General features: G+C 52.4%; 1 protein-coding gene across 1 annotated transcript in view; it reads right to left on the bottom strand.

The window, feature by feature from the left end:
* ATOH8 (atonal homolog 8 (Drosophila)) overlaps positions 1-9,394 on the bottom strand; it is a 68,925-nt gene that overhangs the window by 34,194 nt on the left and 25,337 nt on the right. The window lies entirely within an intron of this gene.

Raw genomic sequence — 9,394 nt, 5'->3', positions numbered from 1 at the left:
CTCTCCCCCTTCGCCCGCCCTCCCCTCCCTCTCCTCTCCCTTTCTCCCCCTCGCCCGGGGCAGCTGCGCCGCCGGCTTCGCGAAGCCGCCGGGCTGTCGGTTCCCGGAGCGCTCAGAGTGTCATCTGAAGTCGCTGCCGCCTTGCCAGCATTTCTGGAGAACGCCCGCTGCGCTCCATCTGTGTTTGTTTAGCCTCAGTTTACACAGAAGCCCAGTTCGCGAGATCAGTCAGCGCCGCCGCCCGGAGAGGAGGCAGCTCCCGCCGCCACCGCCTCCCCAGCCCCGGCCGCCCGAGCCGCGAGCGCCTTTAAAGAAACAGGAAGCATTTTTCAAAACAGCTGGGCCGCCGGCCGCCTCCTTTGTCCGCGTGCTCCCTACCTCCCCCCACCCCCATCCCCTTGGCCCAGAACCTGCCTCCTCGGCTCTCCCTCCCCGCCCCTACTCAAGTCGGGGGCGCTTCTATGTTCCCAGAGGACAGTCCGCTTCTTCACAACAGCACCGAGCACGTGACTTATGGGCCCCCCGGCCCTTCCCCAAATCACAGCGGGGCCTTCTCTCCCTGGCCTTGCAGGCCTCTCGGTGACGCAGCTCCGACCTTGCCCACCCGGTACCTTCCCGCCACTCCCTCCGCCCCAACTCTCCGAGAGACAGAAAACGCCGGGAGCTGGGACTTCTGCTGCGGGCGGATGGGGAAGGGGAGACTCCGAAGTTGCCCGGCGACCCGCATCCGCCAGGCACGGCAACCCAGTCCACTCTCACTTGCTGGAGCGGCGAAGCAAGAGGAGCAGAGGGCTTAAGACAGGGAAACTGAGTCTCCGAAAGTTCCAAAGTCACAGAGGCAGAGGAGGGTGGAAGCTTCGGTTTAGGCAGACCTAACTTCTGCGAGCCTCTGCAGTCACCTCATTCCAGGCGCCCTGCTAAGCCGGCATTTACCCATCTATGAAATGAGAAATTCGGACAACATCAACGCCTAAGTCACAGCATTGCTCTGAGGAATTAAAGCACTAGGCACATAGGAAGGGGTCGTCAAATGGTAGCTGTCGTTGTTATTATTTTTATTTATCGAGGCAAAACAGCTACTTGAGGCAGATTTCCTGGGCCCAAACCCCAGCTCTGCCACTCACTGCATGATCTTGGGAAAGTCACTTAACCTCTCTGTACCTCACTTTCCTTACCTGTAAAACGAGGGTTATAATCGTACCTGCCTCCCCAGGCAGTGTGAAGAGCGTGTATGCGCAAGACACTCAGAGCAGTGCCTGGCACTAGGCGAGAGCTTTGCTGGTGCCCACGGTTATTGGCAAGGCACAGAGGTCGACCCCCCAGACCCTCAGTCCTCTCTGTGCCATTCCACTGGAGATTCTGGAAAGAAGGGGTCAAACTAGTAGGCCCTGGCCAGAGGACCACCTCCCAGCCACTCCCTTCCGAGGCTCAGAAGAGGGCTTCACTCCTTGCTGGTCTCTTGTCTGTGGCTGTTGCTCCTTAAGGAAGGTGGGCACTAAAAGCCAGCAAAGTGGTTAGGGAGAAGATGAACTGTCGACCCTGGCCTTGAACTCTGATGCAAACACAAGGGCTCACACAGTGCTTCTCTCCTCCATGGGAGAATGCCTAGGGGTTGAGGAGGCAGATGGCATGCAGGGTGCTGGGAGTTGGGATGGGGATCTGGGCAAAGCTTCGGGGGCAGGAGCATGGAGCTGGGGCGGGCAGTCCTGGTTGGGCCTTGGCTTTTCAACTATGGAGCCCCGTGACCATGAGCAAGACGTTTCCTCCCACCGGCACTCTTTTATGTCTTTGAGGATATTTCTGTCCGACCAACCTTTTCAGGGTAGCTGGGAAAGGACAAAGAGATCATGAATGTCGAAGGACTTTGACATAAGGCTTCAAACATAGACACACACACACACACACACACACACACACACATACATACACACACACACACACTGAGGCAAGTGGTTTTCTGACTGTAGTAAATGCAAATCTCATTTTGCTACCAAGGTGGGTGCCAGCATCATAAAGCATGTGCTCCCAGAGACACCGTCTTCCCTGGACACCTGCATATTCCTGCACTTTATCTCTGTCCTGGAGACCAAGGGTGTGCTGCCAAAGAGGAGCCCTCATTCTCCTGTCATTTCCCTGCTCAGCCTCGAAGTCTGAAGTCCTGGTTTTTGCTCCCGGCTCTCCCCCACAGCTCCCCTTTGCAAAGCACACTCTTCCTCACCCTTCCATGACCAGCTCCAGTCCCCCTCCTCCTGCAAACCTTCCCTGCTCACTACAATTTCCAATTGCTCTTGCTGGTGTCTGCACATACTTGCTCAAAAGTCCTGCTGCAACTTAGCCTCCACTGCAGCCCTGTTGGAACTCCTGGGCTTGTGCGTTCCTCAAAGGCGCACTCTTGCCTTCCTCCCTGTCTCTAAGGGCTGGTGCTCAGGAAGCCTCTGATAAGGACAAGCAGCCCTCGTGCCCTTTACAGTCCTGTCTGGAGACCCAGTCCTCCTGTGCATCCAGCCAGTCAGCGGCAGAGATGGAGGAAAAGCGACACTCCTCCTCCAGGGGTGCTCAGGCACTCTCTGAGCTTCAGTATCTTCCTCTGTAAAACGAGAGTAATGATACCGTGCCTCACAGGGCTGCAAGGACTCAAAGACGCTGCATGTGCAGCATGTGGCATGATGCCTAGAGTCTGGGAAATGGTGACCTGGGGCATCCTGGGTGAGCCAGCTGCTCAGGCCCCCTTGCATCCCAGACTTGGGTGTAGTTGAAGACTGGAGTGTCCATGGCTAGTTAAGGGGTGTGAGAAGTCTCTAACAGGACTGAATTTTGTCCTTAAAGAGGCCAAGCTGTGTCTGGGAAAATCACATCTTGGCTGAATACCAAGGGATGCACTCATACTGATCCTGAGCCCTGTGCCAACTTCCCCCAAATAGGGGAGAAGGTCACTGAGATCCCCTGGGGCAGGAGGAGGAGAAGGGATTGGATAGGAATGATCAGGCATGCAAGGTGGAGGTAGAGCAGGGCTCCAAGCCGGGCTACAGGCTCCCAGACAGGCTCTTTCTCCCCAACATGCTGCCTCTCCCGCTGACCAAATGCCAGGGCCCCAGAGTTGGCAACAGCCAAGCCCAGAGGGATCTTCACCTTGTCACATACCAGGTGTGTGACCTTGAGCAGCTCCCTGACTTCTCTGAGCCTCTGTTCACTATCTGAGCATCATCTCTTGAGTCTCGAGATGGAATGGTGTGTGTGGGAACAGGCGGCAAATTGTAAAGAGGCCAATTGACGTGGAATCCCCGCTATTGCCATTGTCAGCCTGCCAGGCTGCAGACCTTCCAAGTCCAGGTTGTCTATCCACACCCCACCAGCCTAAGGCTCAAACCTGTCTTCCAAGGACTCTTGCTTCTGCCTTCCTCAGCCTTGCTGGGAATTGGGGCAGAGACCAGCTGGGCAGCACCCCCTGGTGGTATCACACTATTGGGACTGCACACAACACTACGGTCTCCCCATGAGGAACTTGTGCCCATTGTGGTGGCCCTGTAATGACAGTAATGTGGATTTCAGGAATTCATAGACTTTCCAGGATAAAAAGTCTCACAAGGCTCCAGGTGGCCCTGCTCACGCCTTTGGATGGGACAACGCAGACGACACCCTATGCCCTTCATTAAAAACATCGCCCACTGAATTAACTATTTGAGGTGACCCTGGGATCGAGTGATGTTGTCACTGGAAGATTCCATACCTCTTGGATGGCAGGTCTAGGAAAAAGTAATAAAGATAAAAAGGGAAGGCAAGGCAAGAGCTTAGGGGTCAGGCCACTGGGAGCAGATGCTAGAAGGCCAGGCAATCATAATTCTTTAATACTGCCATGCGAGAAGCACATACGAACTCTATCTCACTAATCTTTATCATCACCCAGGGAAGTAAACCCACTTTATAGATAAGAAGATTAAGACTCCTAGTGGGGAAAAAAAAAATCTTGCCAACAGAAAGAACAGTCGTGGGATTTGAATCCAGGCCAACTGACCCCAAAAGCCAAGCTCTGAACCACTGTGTCCGCTGCCTCCTGAGAGCTCAGCAACTAGCATCTGGGAGGTGATAACTGGGCCATCTGTGGGGCTGGCCTGTGTCAGCCAGCTCTTCCTGCTGTGCTGCCAGCCTGGTGGGCTTCTTGCTGTCCACCTCTCAGCTGGAGCCACTGGCCTCCCTTGGTCCAGCACAATGCCCTTCTAGCTCCTTCTAGTCAGGGTCAGATGGCAAGGGCATATAGAGCCCAGATCTTGGTATCCAGGCACTGGGGCCCTCCTCCTTGCCAGTGGAACATGCCAAGCATTTCCTTGGTGCACACACCACCCGAGCGCAGACAGGACAGCCCTGCAGGGTGGCAGCCAGTGATTAGCTGCTTCTTGGCCGGATGGGATGGAACCTTGGATGCTTGCTACATGAAGCTCTGCATTCCTAAATCTGGAGTCCCTATTTATGGCTGTTCAGATTGTTCCAAAGTAGGTGTGGCACCCATAAGAGAAAGGGAGGAAGAGTGGAAATTAGACTGCCAGGAGGAAACTCTCCTGGTGGAAACAGACACAGTATGAATGGTGCCCCCCGGGGTGGTACTCACAGCAGCACCAGAAAGCGCCACCCAGGGGAATAAGAAGAATCCAGAGCTTCTTCCCACCTCCCATTCACAGTGCGAGCACTGCCACCATTAACCAGCAGGACATTGGATCCAGAGGACAGTGATGAGGCATCCAGGCAGGAAGCTCTTTCAGACTCTCCTGCAATCTTCCTTCTACCTTCCTCTATTCAAACGGCCATCCCAATTATGGAAAACTGAGTCTTTGGGGCTGGGCAGATGCCAGATAAGGACACTCTCTCCCTGAGACCTGCTGTGTGCACCATCTCAGCACATGCGCTGTATACCTTCTAACCCATGTGCAGAGGGCAGTGCCCAGCGGGTAGGGTTTAGTCCTGACTCTTGGTCAGAGTGGAAGGGGAGAGTGGGGAGGGGAAAAGGTCACGAGGGTTGTCAACAAAAAACAGGAGGAGTCTGGCATGACAGATCTCCACACCATTGGCCAGGTATCCTGTTAAAACAGAACATATGTCATTTCTCTGCTTAAAACCTCCCCTTGAATTCTTTTGCTCGGATGTGTTAATGGCTGCTATGAATTCCTTCCCTCCCCGTATGCATGGAGAGATGGACTCTGTCCCTCCATTACCATGAACCTGGGCTAGCCTGTGGCTGCTCTGGCTAATGGAGCCCTGCAGAAGGGCTGCTGTGCTTTATGGAGACTGGCTGTTTCGGCTTCCTGCCAGTTGGAAGCCTTTAGTTGCTAAGTGAGAAGTCCAGGTGGATTCTACTGAAGAGAGAGGCCACATAGAAAGCAACACAGTGCCAGACATATGAGTGAAGAAGGCGCTCAGCAGAACCTTATGGGTGCCTCCAGCCCCAGCCTCTAGCTGGCTGCAGCCCCATGGGAGAACCCACTAAAGAGCCACCTGGCTGAGCCCAGTCAACTCACAGAACCATGAGAAAGAATGTTAAAAGGTTGTGTTAAGCCACTACAGTTTGGGGTGGTTTCTTATACAGAAATAGAGAACTGGAACATTTGAGTAGGAGCAAAAGTTGACATCTGGTCCCCCATTTCCTCTCTAACCTCATCCCCCAACCTAGCCCATACACTCTGCTCTCACCACACAGGGCTCCCTACCATTCCTTGAATCTACCCAGCAGGCTCCCACCTCAGGGCCTTTGCACTGGCTGTTTACTATGCCTGAAATGCCCTTGGCTCAGGTAGCCTCAGGGTTCGCTCCCTCACCCCTTTCTGGTGTTTCTATGGCCCCTTCTCAGTAAGGCTGCCCCTAATCACCCTCTATGAAGTTTGTACCCTTCTCCTTCAGTATTTTCTGCCTCTTCCTTGCTTTATTTTCAATGGCATTTACTATCATCTGCCATACTGTAGATATCACTGGTTGCTTGGTTTCTGTTTCCCACACACAAGAAAGTCAGTTCCACGAGGGCAGGGATTTTTGCCTGCCTTGTTTACTGCTATATCCCAGCTGGTAGAACAATCCCTACTACACAGTAGACACTCAATAAGTACTTACTGAGTGAATGAAGGCCCACTCCTCTGTGCGGACCAAGACCTGCTCAGCTATTCAGTCAGCTGCTTTGACCAGAAAAAAACAGTGGATCCAGAGACAGAGTTGGTCTTGTCAAAGGCACAGCTGCCCTGACTGCCAAGAACTTGTGGTTGTCTTGAATCCACAGTCTTCTCTGGCATTGGGTTCCCCCATCTGATCAATTGAGTTGAGAACAATGGATTCAAGTCAACAGTCATTCTTTTTTTTGAGACGGAGTTTAACTCTGTTGCCCAGGCTGGAGTGCAGTGGCGCGATCTCGGCTCACTGCAACCTCTGCCTCCCGGGTTCAAGTGATTCTCCTGCCTCAGCATCCCCAGTAGCTGGGATTACAGGCACCTGCCACCACACCCAGCTAATTTTTGTATTTATAGTAGAGACGGGGTTCCACTGTGTTGGCCAGGCTGGTCTCGAATTCCCGACCTTGTGATACACCAGGCTCGGCCTCCCAAAGTGCTGGGATTACAAGCGTGAGCCACCACGTCCAGCTAACGGTCATTCTTACATTGGACAGATCTTGAGCTGAGCTGGGCACTGTAATGGGACTAGTTAGAAAGGTAAGTTTGGTGACCAGGCATGGTGGCTCAATCCTGTAATCCCAGCACTTTGGGAGCCTGAGGCAGGTGGATCCCTTGAGGCCAGGAGTCTGAGACCAGCCTGGCCAACATGGCAAAACCCCATCTCTACCAAAAATGCAAAAAATTAGCCAGTTGTGGTGGCACGCACCTGTAATCCCAGCTACTTGGAAGTCTGAGGCAGGAGAATCGCTTGAACCTGAGAGGCGGAGGTTGCAGTGAGCCAAGATCACACCATTGTCCTCCAGCCTGGGCGACAGAGCGAGACTCCATCTCAAAAAAAAAAAAAAAAAAAAAAAGATAAGTTTGGTGAGGTTTCTGCCACCAAAAGCTCACATCATGCGAAGAGACCATCCCAATCCCTTCCTTTATCCACCATAACCCTTCACTACCCTCTGTAGAGCATCTGCTAAGGCTGGGGTTATGCAGCAGTGAATAGAGAAAACCTCCACCCTGTGGAGCTGACATTCTAGTAAGAGGAGACACAGTCCCCACCTCAAGGAGCTCCAAGTCCAGTAGGAAAGAAAATCCAAATCTGAACCAGTACAACTAAGGAAAAAGTTGTGGGAATTCAGAGTGTAGCCAAACAGCTCTGGGGGACTTCCTGGAAGAAAAGGCATTTGAACCAGGCTGGAAAGATGGTGGGATTTGGCCAGGCAGACCACCTTCCTGAGAAATGCCTATGGCTTGCTTCCTCTCCTCCTCCAAACCTTTGCCCTTGTGTCACTTGGTCACTGAGGCCTCCCCTCACCACCCATTTCCATCTGGAGCCACCAGCCATTTCACCTTATGACATGCTCTATGCTTTACTTGTACAGCGTGTTTGTTTTGTGTCCCCACTTGAAGAAGAGCGGAAGTGGCAGGTAGGAGCAGTGATTGGATGTGGGCAGTGCCCAGTGAGGTTCCCACTGGCAGGTGACATGACACTGTCCTGACCATTGAGGGTCTGCTAGGGATGATTTCAGCCTCAAGGAGCCCTGCCTAAGGAAGAAACATGGTCGGCCCCAGAGGATAAGCACGCTGCCCTGGAGCAGCCAAGTCTCCAGGCTCTCAGCTTCCTCTGCCTGGCATCTGACTTGTCCCTGCCTTCTCTTGCTCCTCTTCCCTCCCCCTGACATGCTACTGTCCCCCAGATTCCTCATTCTGAAGGCTCTGATGGATGCAGGAAGAAGGCTAGGGTCCCCTGCTGGTGCTCTGCTCCTCTCCTGTGCCCTATGAGATTCTATTTCAGCAAAACAATATTATTCATCATATTAACCTGTTTGTTAATGTGAATTTTGATCGCCTTTGTAGTTTTGCTTGTATTCATTTATTAATTTGTTTTGGGCTTATAGTTATATACAAATTAAAAGCATAAAGCACAAGAGCATAATTCAGATCTTAAGGCTCTGGGACAATGTGTTTCCTTTTGGGACAAGGGTATATGTTACTCAAGTTCAAGAAGCTCTGGGCTGGACACTATCTGAGCTTTCTGCAGCTCTGACTTGGTGGTCTGGAAGTTGAGAGATGCATTCTCTTCCCAGGACCAGCTCAGTACCCTTCGGCATCTGCCTCCCCTGTCCCCGACCTCCCCCACCGCCCCCACCACAAGCCTCAGCCTCTTCATCTGTAAATGGAGGCCTCTTCATCTGTAAAAGGGAGGGGGAGGTGGAACCCACAGATCTCAAGCTCTTCCCATCCCTGGTGTCCTAGGATTTGTCTTAACCCTCTTAAAAACCCCAGAGCACAGCAGTGGGGAAAAGTGAAACATTCACTCGTGAGAAAGCGAGCTCCCCTGCATGCCTAACATCCATTGCAGGCAAGAAAAACTGTCTCCCAGGGCCTCCATGAGCCCAGTGAATACCAACAAGGGACCAGCCGGGAGGGCAGGCGGTGAGCGAGCTGCTCATTAGGGCTTTGCTCATCAGGACCTAGTTGTCAACAGCCTAACGAGGCTTGGCTTGAGCTAGTGATCTCCTGGGAGCTGTTAGCAATCCCCACAGATGCGCTTTGTGGTTAGATGTGAAAGAGCGTGCTGACTTCTTCTTCATCTTCTTCTTCTTTAAGGAAAACAACTTTCAGTTCCCCAAGGAGCACATTCCTTCATTGTGAAGTCTTCCCTCCGCATTTCCCCATTCCCTCGGTAAAGAAAGGAAGCAAAAAAGCCTTGGCTGCTGCTTCTGCGTAGGCTTCTCAAACAACAACAGCAAAAAACTATTTTTGCAGCTCTCTGAAAAAGTCCCCACTGATGGCAGCAGCCAGAGAACATGAGGGGGCAAAACAGAGCTGACGCAATGCACATTTATTAGCAATGAGGAAAATTAATAAGGCACCAGCTCAAGGGCAGCCCCACAGACCTGGACACCCCAGGGACAGCTGTAGACCTGGTGGTCCCCAGGCTGAGTCCTCAAGATGCCTAATCAGTTGCAATTCTAGATCAACACAGCTGGAGTGAGGCTTGGAGATCATCTAGTCCAGAGGACAAATGCTTTTTATCACGCATGCCAAATCTAATTGATTGGTAGAGGCTGCCTGAAGCTCTGTGTTAAAAAGGATCTTGAGGCTGCATCTGGGTCCCTTTGGGAATGAGTGCTATAATTGATTAGCAATGTCTGCCATGGATGAAAGAAGAGGAGTGGCAGGATTCACACCATGTGTTTGCCACTCCTGGTCTAGTTCAATCCCACCATTTTTTTTTTTTTTTTTTTTTTTTT

Source organism: Colobus angolensis, unplaced genomic scaffold (assembly GCF_000951035.1).
Source record: "Colobus angolensis palliatus isolate OR3802 unplaced genomic scaffold, Cang.pa_1.0 Scaffold118, whole genome shotgun sequence".
Taxonomy (NCBI): domain Eukaryota; kingdom Metazoa; phylum Chordata; class Mammalia; order Primates; family Cercopithecidae; genus Colobus; species Colobus angolensis.
The sequence above is the reverse complement of the archived record's forward strand: the minus strand, read 5'-3'. Positions and strand labels throughout refer to the sequence as shown.